The sequence below is a fragment of the Oncorhynchus keta genome, unplaced genomic scaffold (assembly GCF_023373465.1).
Source record: "Oncorhynchus keta strain PuntledgeMale-10-30-2019 unplaced genomic scaffold, Oket_V2 Un_contig_30344_pilon_pilon, whole genome shotgun sequence".
Taxonomy (NCBI): Eukaryota; Metazoa; Chordata; class Actinopteri; order Salmoniformes; family Salmonidae; genus Oncorhynchus; species Oncorhynchus keta.
The window spans coordinates 23,767-42,500 of record NW_026287001.1 but is presented as its reverse complement, the minus strand read 5'-3'; the positions used below and the strand labels follow the sequence as shown (position 1 = coordinate 42,500).

The 18,734-nt window shown below is 47.9% G+C and overlaps 1 pseudogene; it reads left to right on the top strand.

Moving 5' to 3' along the window:
- The window catches only part of LOC118382522 (unconventional myosin-Vc-like), a 40,767-nt pseudogene that overhangs the window by 500 nt on the left and 21,533 nt on the right, over positions 1-18,734 (top strand).

The window sequence follows — 18,734 nt, the reverse complement described above, 5'->3', positions numbered from 1 at the left end:
TGTATGAAGAGCTGATAGACACCATGAGAACCAGTAAGGTATGGACTGACCTCTCCTTAGTGTGTTTCTTAACATGCTTATTACATTTTATTTATTTATTTAACCTTTAGGGAAGACTTATTTAGACCTAAGTCTCTTTTCCAAATGGGTCCTGTATAATACAATATAAAATGCACATTAAACGCACACAAAAAAAAAATATATATATATATATATATATACAGTGCCTTGTGAAAGTATTCGGCCCCCTTGAACTTTGCAACCTTTTGCCACATTTCAGGCTTCAAACATAAAGATATAAAACTGTTTTTTTTTGTGAAGAATCAACAACAAGTGGGACACAATCATGAAGTGGAATGACATTTATTGGATATTTCAAACTTTTTTTTAACAAATCAAAAACTGAAAAATTGGGCGTGCAAAATTATTCAGCCCCCTTAAGTTAATACTTTGTAGCGCCACCTTTTGCTGCGATTACAGCTGTAAGTCGCTTGGGGTATGTCTCTATCAGTTGTGCACATCGAGAGACTGAAATTGTTTCCCATTCCTCCTTGCAAAACAGCTCGAGCTCAGTGAGGTTGGATGGAGAGCATTTGTGAACAGCAGTTTTCAGTTCTTTCCACAGATTCTCGATTGGATTTAGGTCTGGACTTTGACTTGGCCATTCTAACACCTGGATATGTTTATTTTTGAACCATTCCATTGTAGATTTTGCTTTATGTTTTGGATCATTGTCTTGTTGGAAGACAAATCTCCGTCCCAGTCTCAGGTCTTTTGCAGACTCCATCAGGTTTTCTTCCAGAATGGTCCTGTATTTGGCTCCATCCATCTTCCCATCAATTTTAACCATCTTCCCTGTCCCTACTGAAGAAAAGCAGGCCCAAACCATGATGCTGCCACCACCATGTTTGACAGTGGGGATGGTGTGTTCAGGGTGATGAGCTGTGTTGCTTTTACGCCAAACATAACGTTTTGCATTGTTGCGAAAAAGTTCAATTTTGGTTTCATCTGACCAGAGCACCTTCTTCCACATGTTTGGTGTGTCTCCCAGGTGGCTTGTGGCAAACTTTAAACGACACTTTTTATGGATATCTTTAAGAAATGGCTTTCTTCTTGCCACTCTTCCATAAAGGCCAGATTTGTGCAATATACGACTGATTGTTGTCCTATGGACAGAGTCTCCCACCTCAGCTGTAGATCTGTGCAGTTCATACAGAGTGATCATGGGCCTCTACGTGATTTGAAAACCGAGGGGCTATTCAAGTTTATGGAAGTCACATTTGAACTAATAGCACTAGGTGAGCAAAGACCACAGTGGGCTTTTATTTTGAGCTAACAATATCAGATCTAAGAGTGCAGTTGAAATGAATGGTTTCAAGATTACAACTGACAACACCCCCTGGCAGTACAGACAACCGTACGATGATGAAAGAGAGGATGGGAGGTATGACCTGAGTCAAGATCTTAACGCAACCTGTAAATATGAAGAGGGTCCAGGCTCCTAGATGGTCTGGGTGGTGTCATGGTCCAGGCTCCTAGATGGTCTGGGTGGTGTCATGGTCCAGGCTCCTAGATGGTCTGGGTGGTGTCATGGTCCAGGCTCCTAGATGGTCTGGGTGGTGTCATGGTCCAGGCTCCTAGATGGTCTGGGTGGTGTCATGGTCCAGGCTCCTAGATGGTCTGGGTGGTGTCATGGTCCAGGCTCCTAGATGGTCTGGGTGGTGTCATGGTCCAGGCTCCTAGATGGTCTGGGTGGTGTCATGGTCCAGGCTCCTAGATGGTCTGGGTGGTGTCATGGTCCAGGCTCCTAGATGGTCTGGGTGGTGTCATGGTCCAGGCTCCTAGATGGTCTGGGTGGTGTCATGGTCCAGGCTCCTAGATGGTCTGGGTGGTGTCATGGTCCAGGCTCCTAGATGGTCTGGGTGGTGTCATGGTCCAGGCTCCTAGATGGTCTGGGTGGTGTCATGGTCCAGGCTCCTAGATGGTCTGGGTGGTGTCATGGTCCAGGCTCCTAGATGGTCTGGGTGGTGTCATGGTCCAGGCTCCTAGATGGTCTGGGTGGTGTCATGGTCCAGGCTCCTAGATGGTCTGGGTGGTGTCATGGTCCAGGCTCCTAGATGGTCTGGGTGGTGTCATGGTCCAGGCTCCTAGATGGTCTGGGTGGTGTCATGGTCCAGGCTCCTAGATGGTCTGGGTGGTGTCATGGTCCAGGCTCCGAGATGGTCTGGGTGGTGTCATGGTCCAGGCTCCGAGATGGTCTGGGTGGTGTCATGGTCCAGGCTCCGAGATGGTCTGGGTGGTGTCATGGTCCAGGCTCCTAGATGGTCATGGTCCAGGCTCCTAGATGGTCATGGTCCAGGCTCCTAGATGGTCCGGGTGGAGTCTGGGTCCAGGCTCCTAGATGGTCCGGGTGGTGTCATGGTCCAGGCTCCTAGATGGTCCGGGTGGTGTCATGGTCCAGGCTCCTAGATGGTCTGGGTGGTGTCATGGTCCAGGCTCCTAGATGGTCTGGGTGGTGTCATGGTCCAGGCTCCTAGATGGTCAGGGTGGTGTCATGGTCCAGGCTCCTAGATGGTCTGGGTGGTGTCATGGTCCAGGCTCCTAGATGGTCTGGGTGGTGTCATGGTCCAGGCTCCTAGATGGTCTGGGTGGTGTCATGGTCCAGGCTCCTAGATGGTCTGGGTGGTGTCATGGTCCAGACTCCTAGATGGTCTGGGTGGTGTCATGGTCCAGGCTCCTAGATGGTCTGGGTGGTGTCATGGTCCAGGCTCCTAGATGGTCCGGGTGGAGTTCGGGTCCAGGCTCCTAGATGGTCTTTTGTTTATAAAAAGTCTCAATTGTCTAAAGTCATGCCAACCGAGTGGCAGTAGTATTTAAAGTCATGCCAACCCAGTGGCAGTAGTATTTAAAGTTATGCCAGTAGTATTTAAAGTCATGCCAACCCAGTGGCAGTAGTATTTAAAGTTATGCCAGTAGTATTTAAATTCATGCCAACCGAGTGGCAGTAGTATTTAAATTCATGCCAACCCAGTGGCAGTAGTGTTGAAAGTCATGCCAACCCAGTGCCAGTAGTATTTAAATTCATGCCAACCCAGTGGCAGTAGTGTTGAAAGTCATGCCAACCCAGTGGCAGTAGTGTTGAAAGTCATGCCAACCCAGTGGCAGTAGTGTTGAAAGTCATGCCAACCCAGTGGCAGTAGTGTTGAAAGTCATGCCAACCCAGTGGCAGTAGTGTTGAAAGTCATGCCAACCCAGTGGCAGTAGTGTTTAAAGTTATGCCAACCGAGTGGCAGTAGTATTTAAAATTCCAAGCATCTGCCTCTAACCCTAGGAAGCTCTTTGCCACCTTCTCCTCCCTCCTGAATCCTCCCCCCTCCCTCCTCCCTCTCTGCAGATGACTTCGTCAACCATTTTGAAAAGAAGGTCGATGACATCCGATCCTCGTTTGCTAAGTCAAACGACACCGCTGGTTCTGCTCACACTGCCCTACCCTATGCTCTGACCTCTTTCTCCCCTCTCTCTCCAGATGAAATCTCGCGTCTTGTGACGGCCGGCCGCCCAACAACCTGCCCGCTTGACCCTATCCCCTCCTCTCTTCTCCAGACCATTTCCGGAGACCTTCTCCCTTACCTTACCTCGCTCATCAACTCATCCCTGACCGCTGGCTACGTCCCTCCCGTCTTCAAGAGAGCGAGAGTTGCACCCCTTCTGAAAAAACCTACACTCGATCCCTCCGATGTCAACAACTACAGACCAGTATCCCTTCTCTCTTTTCTCTCCAAAACTCTTGAGCGTGCCGTCCTTGGCCAGCTCTACCGCTATCTCTCTCAGAATGACCTTCTTGATCCAAATCAGTCAGGTTTCAAGACTAGTCATTCAACTGAGACTGCTCTTCTCTGTATCACGGAGGCGCTCCGCACTGCTAAAGCTAACTCTCTCTCTCTGCTCTCATCCTTCTAGACCTATCGGCTGCCTTCGATACTGTGAACCATCAGATCCTCCTCTCCACCCTCTCCGAAGTTGGGCATCTCCGGCGCGGCCCACGCTTGGATTGCGTCCTACCTGACAGGTCGCTCCTACCAGGTGGCGTGGCGAGAATCTGTCTCCTCACCACGCGCTCTCACCACTGGTGTCCCCCAGGGCTCTGTTCTAGGCCCTCTCTTATTCTCGCTATACACCAAGTCACTTGGCTCTGTCATAACCTCACATGGTCTCTCCTATCATTGCTATGCAGACGACACACAATTAATCTTCTCCTTTCCCCCCTTCTGATGACCAGGTGGCGAATCGCATCTCTGCATGTCTGGCAGACATATAGTGTGGATGACGGATCACCACCTCAAGCTGAACCTCAGCAAGACGGAGCTCCTCTTCCTCCCGGGGAAGGACTGCCCGTTCCATGATCTCGCCATCACGGTTGACAACTCCATTGTGTCCTCCTCCCAGAGCGCTAAGAACCTTGGCGTGATCCTGGACAACACCCTGACGTTCTCAACTAACATCAAGGCGGTGTCCCGTTCCTGTAGGTTCATGCTCTACAACATCCGCAGAGTACGACCCTGCCTCACACAGGAAGCGGCGCAGGTCCTAATCCAGGCACTTGTCATCTCCCGTCTTGATTACTGCAACTTGCTGTTGGCTGGGCTCCCTGCCTGTGCCATTAAACCCCTACAACTCATCCAGAACGCCGCAGCCCGTCTGGTGTTCAACCTTCCCAAGTTCTCTCACGTCACCCCCGCTCCTCCGCTCTCTCCACTGGCTTCCAGTTGAAGCTCGCATCCGCTACAAGACCATGGTGCTCGCCTACGGAGCTGTGAGGGAACGGCACCTCAGTACCTCCAGGCTCTGATCAGGCCCTACACCCAAACAAGGGCACTGCGTTCATCCACCTCTGGCCTGCTCGCCTCCCTACCACTGAGGAAGTACAGTTCCCGCTCAGCCCAGTCAAAACTGTTCGCTGCTCTGGCCCCCAATGGTGGAACAAACTCCCTCACGACGCCAGGACAGCGGAGTCAATCACCACCTTCCGGAGACACCTGAAACCCCACCTCTTCAAGGAATACCTAGGATAGGGTAAGTAAGGGTAAGTAATCCTTCTCACCCCCCTTTCTCCCCCAACAAGATTTAGATGCAAGTGGCTGTTCCACTGGTTGTCATAAGGTGTATGCACCAATTTGTAAGTCGCTCTGGATAAGAGCGTCTGCTAAATGACTTAAATGTAAATGTAAATGTAAAGTTATGCCAGTAGTATTTAAAGTCATGCCAACCCAGTGGCAGTAGTGTTGAAAGTCATGCCAACCCAGTGGCAACTTCTGATTGACTCTTTAAAAAAAAAATGTAATTTCAAATCAAATGTATTTATATAGCCCTTCTTACATCAGCTGATATCTCAAAGTGCTGTACAGAAACCCAGCCTGAAACCCCAAACGGCAAGCAATGCAGGTGTAGAAGCACGGTGGCTAGGAAAAACTCCCTAGAAAGGCCAAAACCTAGGAAGAAACCTAGAGAGGAACCAGGCTATGAGAGGTGGCCAGTCCTCTTCTGGTGTCACGTGCACTACGACCGCAGCGGCCGTCCTCATTGGCTGAAATCCTTCACCGTAGTACAAGGTCTTTGCTCCAGGAACCAAGATGTGCCCATTTCATGTCTATTTCATGTTTACTTAAAATAAAGTTATGCACACTCTACATTCTAGTCTTATTACATGTTTTAAACATATTGGAATGGCTAGCTTAGTTAGCGGTGGTGCGAGTGTAACCGATGTGGAATGGCTAGCTTAGTTAGCGGTGGTGCGAGTGTAACCGATGTGGAATGGCTAGCTTAGTTAGCGGTGGTGCTAGTGTAACCGATGTGAAATGGCTAGCTTAGTTAGCGGTGGTGCGAGTGTAACCGATGTGGAATGGCTAGCTTAGTTAGCGGTGGTGCGAGTGTAACCGATGTGGAATGGCTAGCTTAGTTAGCGGTGGTGCGAGTGTAACCGATGTGGAATGGCTAGCTTAGTTAGCGGTGGTGCGAGTGTAACCGATGTGGAATGGCTAGCTTAGTTAGCGGTGGTGCGAGTGTAACCGATGTGGAATGGCTAGCTTAGTTAGCGGTGGTGCTAGTGTAACCGATGTGGAATGGCTAGCTTAGTTAGCGGTGGTGCGAGTGTAACCGATGTGAAATGGCTAGCTTAGTTAGCGGTGGTGCTAGTGTAACCGATGTGAAACGGCTAGCTAAGTTAGCGGCGGTGCACACGCTAATAGCTTTTCAATCGGTGACGTCACTCGCTCGGAGACCTTGGAAGTAGTTGTTCCCCCTTTTGCTCTGCGAAGGGCCGCGGCTTTTGTGGAGCGATGGGTAACGATGCTTCGTGGGTGGCTGTTGTTGATTGTGTGCAGAGGGTCCCTGGTTCGAGCCCAGGTATCGGGCGCGGAGAAGGAACAGAAGCAAAACTGTTACACATACTGGACTGTTATGCATGACTCATTCTATTCCCTGACACCTATCAGTTTCCTCTCCTGGCCAACTTCTTCCTGGAGGAGGAGCCAGGCGGAGTGGGCAGTAAAGGCATTAAAGTGAGGCCTGCCCGACCGGGGGTGAAGCCAATCAATAAGAATCTCAGGACCACCGTGGGGGAGAAGGTAGGTGACCAATCATGTTTACATCGCTTGGAAAAGAAACCAATAAACACACACAGAATTACTATACTTATCATTAAAACAACATATTGTACAGACTTAAAAAAAAAAAAATTAAATTGTCAAATGAAAGTCATTCAGCCGACCATCTTTTTTTGCGATTTGTATGTGTAATAGAGCTTGGACCGTGTGTGACAAGTCTGTCTGTATCCTCTCTATGGTATGTGACACTGTGTTTCCTTTCAGTTCCGCAGTTCTCTGTACCTGCTGATGGAGACGCTGAACGCCACCACTCCTCACTACGTACGCTGCATCAAGCCCAACGAGGAAAAGATGCCGTTTGAGTAAGTAGGCCCGAGCACGGTACCTACTTGATACTCTACGTCTGTCGGGATGAGGTCATTAAAAACCGCAAACCATCTTCTGCTACTGTAGTCTGTGTTGTCACTGTGCCCTGTCTCATGAGAGATCAATCTCTTACGAGCTCTGGACTGTATTTGTAGTTTAATATTGCATGATGTGTAAAATGGGGCTTGAAATCTGTGGCAAGACTCCAGTACTTCGGTCTCTTCAAAAGGTTCATTCTGAAGTCTTTGTGTCTCTGGGGTGTTTCTCAATACGTCATCTTGATATCCCAGTGTGTCTCTGGGGTGTTTCTCAATACGTCATCTTGATATCCCAGTGTGTCTCTGGGGTGTTTCTCAATACGTCATCTTGATATCCCAGTGTGTCTCTGGGGTGTTTCTCAATACGTCATCTTGATATCCCAGTGTGTCTCTGGGGTGTTTCTCAATACGTCATCTTGATATCCCAGGAGTGTGTCTCTGGGGTGTTTCTCAATACGTCATCTTGATATCCCAGTGTCTCTGGGGTGTTTCTCAGGAGTGTGTCTCTGGGGTGTTTCTCAATACGTCATCTTGATATCCCAGTGTGTCTCTGGGGTGTTTCTCAATACGTCATCTTGATATCCCAGTGTGTCTCTGGGGTGTTTCTCAATACGTCATCTTGATATCCCAGTGTGTCTCTGGGGTGTTTCTCAATACGTCATCTTGATATCCCAGTGTGTCTCTGGGGTGTTTCTCAATACGTCATCTTGATATCCCAGTGTGTCTCTGGGGTGTTTCTCAATACGTCATCTTGATATCCCAGGAGTGTGTCTCTGGGGTGTTTCTCAATACGTCATCTTGATATCCCAGGAGTGTGTCTCTGGGGTGTTTCTCAATACGTCATCTTGATATCCCAGGAGTGTGTCTCTGGGGTGTTTCTCAATACGTCATCTTGATATCCCAGGAGTGTGTCTCTGGGGTGTTTCTCAATACGTCATCTTGATATCCCAGGAGTGTGTCTCTGGGGTGTTTCTCAATACGTCATCTTGATATCCCAGTGTGTCTCTGGGGTGTTTCTCAATACGTCATCTTGATATCCCAGTGTGTCTCTGGGGTGTTTCTCAATACGTCATCTTGATATCCCAGTGTGTCTCTGGGGTGTTTCTCAATACGTCTTCTTGATTATCCTGAGTGTGTCTTTATGTCTCGTCAGGTATGACTCTAAGCGGGTGGTCCAGCAGCTGAGGGCGTGTGGAGTCCTGGAGACCATTCACATCAGCGCTCAGAGCTACCCTTCCAGGTGATCCTAAACCAGCATCCACCCCTCCATACTTCCAACAGTAACACAGCAGTGAAATCTACGGGCCAGTTTCCCCGAGTACAGATGAATCAGTCCTGGACTAAAAACGATGCTCTTTAAAAAAACATTTTTTTTAGAGAATCTTTGTTGAAAGTGCTTTTTAGTCCAGGACTTTTATCTGTGTCCCGGGAAACAGTCCTTACAAGCTTAACCTTTTTGTATTAACTGAACTGTGTTCTGATTGGTCAGGTGGACGTACATAGAGTTCTACAGCCGGTACAGTATACTGATGAGCCAACAGGAGCTGGTTCTCACCGACAAGAAGCAGACTTGTAGGACCGTGCTGCAGAGGCTAATTCAGGTGAGGGTTGAACATATACAGGAGATACGAGTCAACCTTCCCCCTGCTTGCTTTTATAGCAGATCTTCTGATCTGTGTTCTTAACTTTTAGAATATTAGTTGAAAGACTCCCGTTAATAATATAATATATGCCATTTAGCAGACGCTTTTATTCAAAGCGACTTACAGTCATGTGTGCATACATTCTACGTATGGGTGGTCCCGGGGATCGAACCCACTACCCTGGCGTTACAAGCGCCATGCTCTACCAACTGAGCTACAGAAGGACCACATCGATGAAAAGGCAATAGTTGTGCATGTGCTTTAAAACACAACGCTTGAACTGTCTCCTTGGTGAATCTGTTGAGCGTATCTCCAGGTCGATCTGTTATTTTTATATAAAGGTCCTTTTTGCAAACCGCTTTCCCCTCCCAGGACTCAACCAGTACAAGTTTGGCCGGACCAAGATCTTCTTCCGAGCGGGTCAGGTGGCGTACTTGGAGAAGCTGCGATGGACCGTCTCCGAGGGGCGTGTGTGACCATCCAGAAGCATGTGAGGGGTGGAGCCACAGGAGGACGTTCCTCCGTATGAGGAGGCGGCCATCATCCTGCAACAGTACGTCCGCGGACAGAGACAGATACGGTGAGTGTCTTCACAACCACTACAACAGACAGTAGACTGATATGGTGAGTGTCTTCACAACCACTACAACAGACAGTAGACTGATACTGATATGGTGAGTGTCTTCACAACCACTACAACAGACAGTAGACTGATATGGTGAGTGTCTTCACAACCACTACAACAGACAGTAGACTGATATGGTTAGTGTCTTCACAACCACTACAACAGACAGTAGACTGATACTGATATGGTGAGTGTCTTCACAACCACTACAACAGACAGTAGACTGAGACTGATATGGTGAGTGTCTTCACAACCACTACAACAGACAGTAGACTGATATGGTGAGTGTCTTCACAACCACTACAACAGACAGTAGACTGATATGGTTAGTGTCTTCACAACCACTACAACAGACAGTAGACTGATACTGATATGGTGAGTGTCTTCACAACCACTACAACAGACAGTAGACTGATATGGTGAGTGTCTTCACAACCACTACAACAGACTGAGACTGATATGGTGAGTGTCTTCACAACCACTACAACAGACAGTAGACTGATATGGTGAGTGTCTTCACAACCACTACAACAGACAGTAGACTGATACTGATATGGTGAGTGTCTTCACAACCACTACAACAGACAGTAGACTGATATGGTGAGTGTCTTCACAACCACTACAACAGACTGAGACTCGTATGGTAGGTACACCTATAGCTCATCTCTTGGCAGTAGTACTGTAGACTACTTTATCACTGACCTCAACCCAGAATCTGAGCGTTCAGTCAGCCCACTGTCACCCTATCAGACCACAGTTAACAGTCACCCCTATCAGATCACAGTTAACAGTCACCCCTATCAGATCACAGTTAACAGTCACCCCACTGACACCCCTATCAGACCACAGTTAACAGTCACCCCTATCAGATCACAGTTAACAGTCACCCCTATCAGATCACAGTTAACAGTCACCCCTATCAGATCACAGTTAACAGTCACCCCTATCAGATCACAGTTAACAGTGGTCCTTCTGTAGCTCAGTTGGTAGAGCATGGCGCTTGTAACGCCAGGGTAGTGGGTTCGATCCCCGGGACCACCCATACGTAGAATGTATGCACACATGACTGTAAGTCGCTTTGGATAAAAGCGTCTGCTAAATGGCATATATTATTATTATTATTATTAACAGTCACCCCTATCAGATCACAGTTAAGTCACCCCTATCAGATCACAGTTAACAGTCACCCCACTGACACCCCTATCAGACCACAGTTAACAGTCACCCCTATCAGACCACAGTTAACAGTCACCCCTGTCAGATCACAGTTAACAGTCACCCCTGTCAGATCACAGTTAACAGTCACCCCTGTCAGATCACAGTTAAGTCACCCCTATCAGATCACAGTTAACAGTCACCCCACTGACACCCCTATCAGACCACAGTTAACAGTCACCCCTATCAGATCACAGTTAACAGTCACCCCTGTCAGATCACAGTTAACAGTCACCCCTGTCAGATCACAGTTAACAGTCACCCCTGTCAGATCACAGTTAACAGTCACCCCTGTCGGATCACAGTTAACAGTCACCCCTGTCGGATCACAGTTAACAGTCACCCCTGTCGGATCACAGTTAACAGTCACCCCTGTCGGATCACAGTTAACAGTCACCCCTGTCGGATCACAGTTAACAGTCACCCCTGTCGGATCACAGTTAACAGTCACCCTGTCGGACCACAGTTAACAGTCACCCCTGTCGGACCACAGTTAACAGTCACCCCTGTCGGACCACAGTTAACAGTCACCCCTGTCGGACCACAGTTAACAGTCACCCCTGTCGGACCACAGTTAACAGTCACCCTGTCGGACCACAGTTAACAGTCACCCCTATCGGACCACAGTTAACAGTCACCCCTATCGGACCACAGTTAACAGTCACCCCTATCAGATCACAGCTGAATCACAGTCTACCTGAACAGAGCAATACTCAATCATGAGGCATCAAAGCCAAAGGAACTGCACAATATTAAGAGATGCTGATGTAGAGATGGAAGGGAAACTAGTGTGGAAACCTACCAAAAAACAAATAGACAAACAACAAATTCAATCCCCTTGGAGACGACTTCCTGGACAAAACATTTCACTGTAATAGTGACGGTGTAAACTTGGCAGTAGAAAGACTAAACCGTATATTTGGACCTTTTCCACTTCCCTATCAAATCAAAATGTTTAAAGCAGACAAACTTAAGAAAATTAACAATAATGACAAACGGTTTGATGCAGAAACCTGTCCAACCAAAAACATAGAGACCCAGAGAACCTGAGCCTTCACTATGGTGAATCACTAAAACAATACAGAAATACACTACGGAAAAAGAAGCAGCAGCATGTCAGAGTCCATGGAATCTAACCACTTCTGGGAAAAATGGAAAACGCTAAACAAACAACGTGCACAAAGAGTTATCTATCCAAAATGTAGATGTGTTGGTAAACCACTTCTCCAGTCGTTTTGGCTCTATAACAAAGAACAAACAGAAAAACCAGAAAAACTGGTCGTCTTTAATAGTTGATTCTAATTGATCATATATATATATATATATATATATATATATATATATGATCAATTAGAATCAACTATTAAAGACGACCAGAACCCACTGGATTTTCCAATTACATTGAATGAACTACAGGATAAAATGTAAACCCTCCAACCCAAAAAGGCCTGTGGTGTTGATGGTATCCTCACAAATTACAATTGTAATTTTACCCCAATTTTGTGGTATCCAATTGTTAGTCTCTCCCGAGCCCGTACGGGAGTTGTACTAGGTCGAAAGCAATACATCCTCCGAAACACAACCCAACCAAGCCGCACTGCTTCTTAACACAGAGTGCATCCAACCAGCCAGCCGCACCAATGTGTCGGAGGAAACACTGTGCACCTGGCGACCTGGTCAGCGTGCACTGCGCCCGGTGTGCGATGAGACAAGGATGTCCCTACCGGCCAAACCCTCCCTAACCCGGACGACGCTAGGCCAATTGTGCGTCGCCCCACGGACCTACCGGTCACGGCCGGCTGCGACAGAGCCTGGGCGCGAACCCAGAGTCTCTGGTGGCACTGCAATGCCCTAGACCACTGCGCCACCCAGGAGGCCATACTTAAACTCTTTTAACATCATTCTCAGCTCCGACATCTTCCCCAATATTTGGAACCAAGGATTGATAACCCCAATCCACAAAAGATGGTAGTTATCACATGCTGTTAGCCTCTTCTTCTTTTTCACCCTTCCTCCTCCCCTCCCTTGGCATTGTGGGAATATTGAGATCCGTATTAGAAGGGTTGTGGTCGTCTCTCCCCGTCTATCTAGTAAATCGGTGACGGCTGCAGCGTTGAAACAGGGCTGGGCTGCTGTGGTCATTCAGAGGTACTGGAGAGGTCATCTCACCAGACAGATCTTTAGAATGGTCCGTTCCTCCTCGATCATCATCCAAGCCTTCACTAGAGGCTGGATCGCCAGAAAACGCTATAAAAAGGTATTGTGCTGTGTCAGATCTGAAATAGATTTGATTTAGCTGTAGCTATCAACACATTATCTACCAACTGAGACCGCATTGGGAATTTGACTAGATGTCAGTAGTCTGTTTTATTAATGCGTCTGTGTGTGTCAACTCTCAGATGGTGGAGGTGCAGAAAGCGCTGATCTTACAGAAGTATGCCCGGGCGTGGCTCGCCAGGAGACGCTTCCAGACCTTGCGGCGCCTGGTACACAACGTGCAGCTCTCCTACCGGTGCCAGCAGCTCAGGAAGAAACTGGAGGATCAGGTTAGAACGCCCCCCCCAAAAAAAAAAAAAAACAGTACAACACTGACCTGGAAGAGGTGGGGTTAGTGGGGTGGAGTCTTGTTGGATGAGGTGGGGTTAGTGGGGGTGGAGTCTTGTTGGATGAGGTGGGGTTAGTGGGGGTGGAGTCTTGTTGGATGAGGTGGGGTTAGTGGGGGTGGAGTCTTGTGGGCTGGAGGTGGGGTAACAGAGAATGTGTACTGTAAACTCACTCCACAGCTAACTTGAAATGTAGCAGATGGTGTTGGTGGGATGGGATACATTTTCTGGTCTGGGTCTTAGTCTCAGCTCATGAACTCTGACTAGACCGTAGTGTTTAGTCACTCAACTCGTGAGGTCAACAAACACCACTGTATAGCATATCTTTGACGTCTGTCCTTCCAGGGCAAAGAGAACTGTGGGTTGCTCGAGAGGCTGACAAGTCTGGCCGGTGCTCACGCCCAAGGTCTCGACAAGCTGCACAGTCTGGAGGCCCAGCTGGGCAGATCAGCCACTGAGAAGGCTTCGCTAGAGGAGCGAGAGAAGAAGAGCAAGGAGGACGCCGCCAAGACGATCGCCCAGCTTCAACAGGAAAAAGACGGGTTCATCGTGCAAAAACAGGACTTGGAAAAGAAGCTTGCAGATACAGCAACAGAGATGAAAGGTAAGAGGAAGGAAATGAGGGCTCAGATTGTTCTCTCTTTTTAAACCTCGTAAATTAAAAAATGTAAAGGTGGTCTTGCCCTGGAATACATGATCTTGGTCCACGGAGCTGGATAACACCGTTGCTATGGATATGGATTGGGTGATATTGGGTGATATTGGGTGATATTTTTTTCGATAGTGTCGGATATCGAAGATAATTAAGAGCCCTCGTTCGATGGTGACGACATCGTGATGCGACAGAACATTGTACAGCCCATTTCAACTTTACTGGCACCACGCCGTAAAGAGCCACAATAAATATGTTATCAACAATTTTACAGAATGCAAGAGTAGAAAAAATGTCAACGAAAAGAATTCCCTCTCTCAATGTCAATGATTTTACGCCATATAACGTACTCTATTTTTAAAAAGCCTCATTTTGTATTTTCGTCCCCTCAATTTGACATGAATATGACTTCAGTGTTTATGCATGCTGGCTGGCATTCTCCTCCATGCGACTTCACCCTCCATGCGACTTCACCCTCCATGCGACTTCACCTCCATGCGACTTCACCCTCCATGCTACTTCACCCTCCATGCGACTTCACCCTCCATGCGACTTCACCCTCCATGCGACTTCACCCTCCATGCGACTTCACCCTCCATGCGACTTCACCCTCCATGCGACTTCACCCTCCATGCTACTTCACGGTCAAACACATTTATCAGACGTTTGAAATTGTTTTTGAATAAGCTAGGACATAATAGGCTGACGGTAATAGTTAAAACAACCAATAGCAAGAGAGAACAATTGAACAAGCAGTTGTTGTTTTTTTTAACAAAGCTTTACAGTTGAGCAAAGCTTAGTGTATTATAGATGCATGTATCCTTCCTTGCCGTTGTGAACCAAAAAAAAACTACCAAAAACGAATCCTACTAATTAAAATAGCCTGAAATACAAGCTAAAGTTACAAAGATTATTTTTTTTTTTCCCAAATGGGCTATACTAATTAAAGTGGATAATGTCCTAAAGTTGCAGTTTTCAAATGGGAACCATTTTGAAAGTCAGTCTCTCTATCGGCCATTTTCTATCACCGATTTATTTTGAAGGATAAATATTACAGGTAACAAGAAGGGAAATTGAGCAAACAATATGAAGATGGGAAATGTCGAATGAGGAGTCAAAAAAGACTTCTAAAATAAACTGTGTGTAGTAGGCCTATTTCCATAGCCTACTATTAAACAAGGTAGGCTACAACCCACCTACAAATATAGAAGCCTAGACCTACAAATATAGAAGCCTAGACCTACAAATATAGAAGCCTAGACCTACAAATATAGAAGCCTAGACCTACAAATATAGAAGCCTAGACCTACAAATATAGAAGCCTAGACCTACAAATATAGAAGCCTAGACCTACAAATATAGAAGCCTAGACCTACAAATATAGAAGCCTAGACCTACAAATATAGAAGCCTAGACCTACACATATAGAAGCCTAGACCTACAAATATAGAAGCCTAGACCTACACATATAGAAGCCTAGACCTACACATATAGAAGCCTAGACCTACACATATAGAAGCCTAGACCTACAAATTTGCATAAATGAATAATCAGCCAGTTGTGGGGGACAGCAGAGTTATGTGCTCTTCAGCCGGGCCCTTGATGATTTTACAACCCTCGCCCATCCGTCGAGACACACACAGCTCCAACAGAGGCGACGAGAAAAAAAAAAATAGTTAGCTCCAAAATATATTTAGTCTTGAATCCTCTCGTCCCTCCCGGAGCATGTGAGCTTGCGCTAGCTGTCTTTTTAAAAAGTATTTCTTGCCAATAAGGGGCGCTACCATCTTTATATCACCATGTTTTATGGGTACTTAATCATGATTGGACAGAGGTTGACATCACCCAAACCTACAAGTATGGGTCCAGAATATTATCCCCTTATAGTAATTTTATAATGTGTTTCACTTCTTTAATTTCTAGACGGCTTCGATCAAATCAAGACGACTCTGAAAGAAGATCTGGAACGAGAAGAAAGATTGAGGAAGTAAGAGTTGCTTCGTGTACCTATACCGTTTTTTTACTTCTGGGCCGAGCTAAACCAATCTAAGCTGTACTGGGCTGGCCTGGTTACTCAGCCACCATAGTAGCAGGAACAGTGGGAATATCTGAGCCAATCCAGTAATGGTCAGGTCCAGTATGGGTCCAGTCCGGTCCAGTATGGGTCAGGTCCAGTATGGGTCAGGTCCAGTATGGGTCCGTCCAGTATGGGTCCGGTCCAGTATGGGTCCGATCCAGTATGGGTCAGGTCCAGTATGGGTCAGGTCCAGTATGGGTCAGGTCCAGTATGGGTCCGGTCCAGTCCAGTATGGGTCCGGTCCAGTCCAGTATGGGTCCGGTCCAGTCCAGTATGGGTCGGTCCAGTCCAGTATGGGTCAGGTCCAGTATGGTCAGGTCCAGTCCAGTAATGGTCCTGGTCCAGTAATGGTCCGGTCCAGTATGGATCCGGTCCAGCATGGTTCAGGTCCAGTATGGTTCAGGTCCAGTATGGTTCAGGTCCAGTATGGTTCAGGTCCAGTATGGTTCGGGTCCAGTATGGTTCAGGTCCAGTATGGTTCAGGTCCAGCATGGTTCAGGTCCAGCATGGTTCAGGTCCAGCATAGTTCAGGTCCAGCATGGTTCAGGTCCAGTATGGTTCAGGTCCAGTATGGTTCAGGTCCAGTATGGTTCAGGTCCAGTAATGGTCAGGTCCAGTATGGTTCAGGTCCAGTATGGTTCAGGTCCAGTATGGTTCAGGTCCAGTATGGTCCAGTCCAGTAATGGTTCAGGTCCAGTATGGTCCAGTCCAGTAATGGTTCAGGTCCAGTATGGTTCAGGTCCAGTAATGGTTCAGGGTCCAGTATGGTTCAGGTCCAGTATGGTTCAGGTCCAGTATGGTTCAGGTCCAGTATGGTTCAGGTCCAGTAATGGTCAGGTCCAGTAATGGTCAGGTCCAGTATGGTTCAGGTCCAGTAATGGTCAGGTCCAGTATGGTTCAGGTCCAGTATGGTTCAGTCCAGTAATGGTTCAGGTCCAGTAATGGTTCAGGTCCAGTAATGGTTCAGGTCCAGTAATGGTTCAGGTCCAGTATGGGTCAGGTCCAGTAATGGTTCAGTCCAGTAATGGTTCAGGTCCAGTATGGTTCAGGTCCAGTATGGTTCAGGGTCCAGTATGGTCCAGTCCAGTAATGGTCAGGTCCAGTATGGGTCAGGTCATGGTCCAGTATTGTGAAAAGGACACTATTGATCGAGTTTAGTTTCTCAGGATTGCAGAGAACAACCTTGACCTGCAGAAGGAGGACCATGAGAAGGAGGTGGAGATTCTGAGGGAGGAGAACAGGAGGCTGAAGGAGGAGAGAGTCCGCCTGCAGAGACAGACGGAGGGAGGGGGCGCAGGTCAACACTGATCTACAGGACCAGGTCATACAGCTCACCAAGCACGTCAAGGTGAGGTCGTTGGTCGTACAGCTCACCAAGCACGTCAAGGTGAGGTCATTGGTCGTACCGCTCACCAAGCACGTCAAGGTGAGTCGTTGGTCGTACCGCTCACCAAGCACGTCAAGGTGAGTCATTGAAATGTACGCTCACCAAGCACGTCAGGTGAGGTCATTGGTCGTACCGCTCACCAAGCACGTCAAGGTGAGGTCGTTGGTCGTTACCGCTCACCAAGCACGTCAAGGTGAGGTCGTTGGTCGTACAGCTCACCAAGCACGTCAAGGTGAGGTCGTTGGTCGTACAGCTCACCAAGCACGTCAAGGTGAGGTCAGTGGTCGTACAGCTCACCAAGCACGTCAAGGTGAGGTCGTTGGTCGTACAGCTCACCAAGCACGTCAAGGTGAGGTCAGTGGTCGCACAGCTCACCAAGCACGTCAAGGTGAGGTCATTGGTCGTACAGCTCACCAAGCACGTCAAGGTGAGGTCAGTGGTCGTACAGCTCACCAAGCACGTCAAGGTGAGTCGTTGGTCGTACAGCTCACCAAGCACGTTAAGGTGAGGTTGAAGGTCGTTGGTCGTACAGCTCACCAAGCACGTCAAGGTGAGGTCGTTGGTCGTACAGCTCACCAAGCACGTCAAGGTGAGGTCGTTGGTCGTACAGCTCACCAAGCACGTCAAGGTGAGGTCGAGGTCGTACAGCTCACCAAGCACGTCATGGTGAGGTCGTTGGTCGACAGCTCACCAAGCACGTCAAGGTGAGGTCGTTGAGAAATCGTACAGCTCACCAAGCACGTCAAGGTGAGGTCGTTGGTCGTACAGCTCACCAAGCACGTTAAGGTGAGGTTGAAGGTCGTTGGTCGTACAGCTCACCAAGCACGTCAGGTGAGGTCGTTGGTCGTACAGCTCACCAAGCACGTCAAGGTGAGGTCATTGATCGTACAGCTCACCAAGCACGTCAAGGTGAGGTTGAAGGTCATTGGTCATTATCGTACAGCTCACCAAGCACGTTAAGGTGAGTTGAAGGTCATTGGTCGTACAGCTCACCAAGCACGTCAAGGTGAGGTTGAAGGTCATTGGTCCTACAGCTCACCAAGCACGTCAAGGTGAGGCTGAAGGTCATTGGTCGTAGCTCACCAAGCACGTCATGGTGAGGTCATTGGTCGTACAGCTCACCAAGCACGTCAAGGTGAGGTCGTTGGTCGTCAGCTCACCAAGCACGTCATGGTGAGGTCATTATCGTACAGCTCACCAAGCACGTCAAGGTGAGGTTGAAGGTCATTGGTCGTACAGCTCACCAAGCACGTCAAGGTGAGGTCCAAAGGGTGAAGGACTTGACTGATGTATTGATTGATTGGTTGGTTAGTTCATTGATTGATTGATTTTTTCCTCTTCCAAGGTTATACCTGAGTTACGGAAGGATCTTCATAACCTCCAAACCCAGAGAGATGATCTGGACCGGAGAATGAAGGGGCAGTCAGAAGAAGCGATAGGTACAGTAGGTCTACTTGGTTAATTCACACTACTGTGCCCTATACTGTCCTGGCTACCCATCCACCATCGTTGCTGATGCAGTGGAA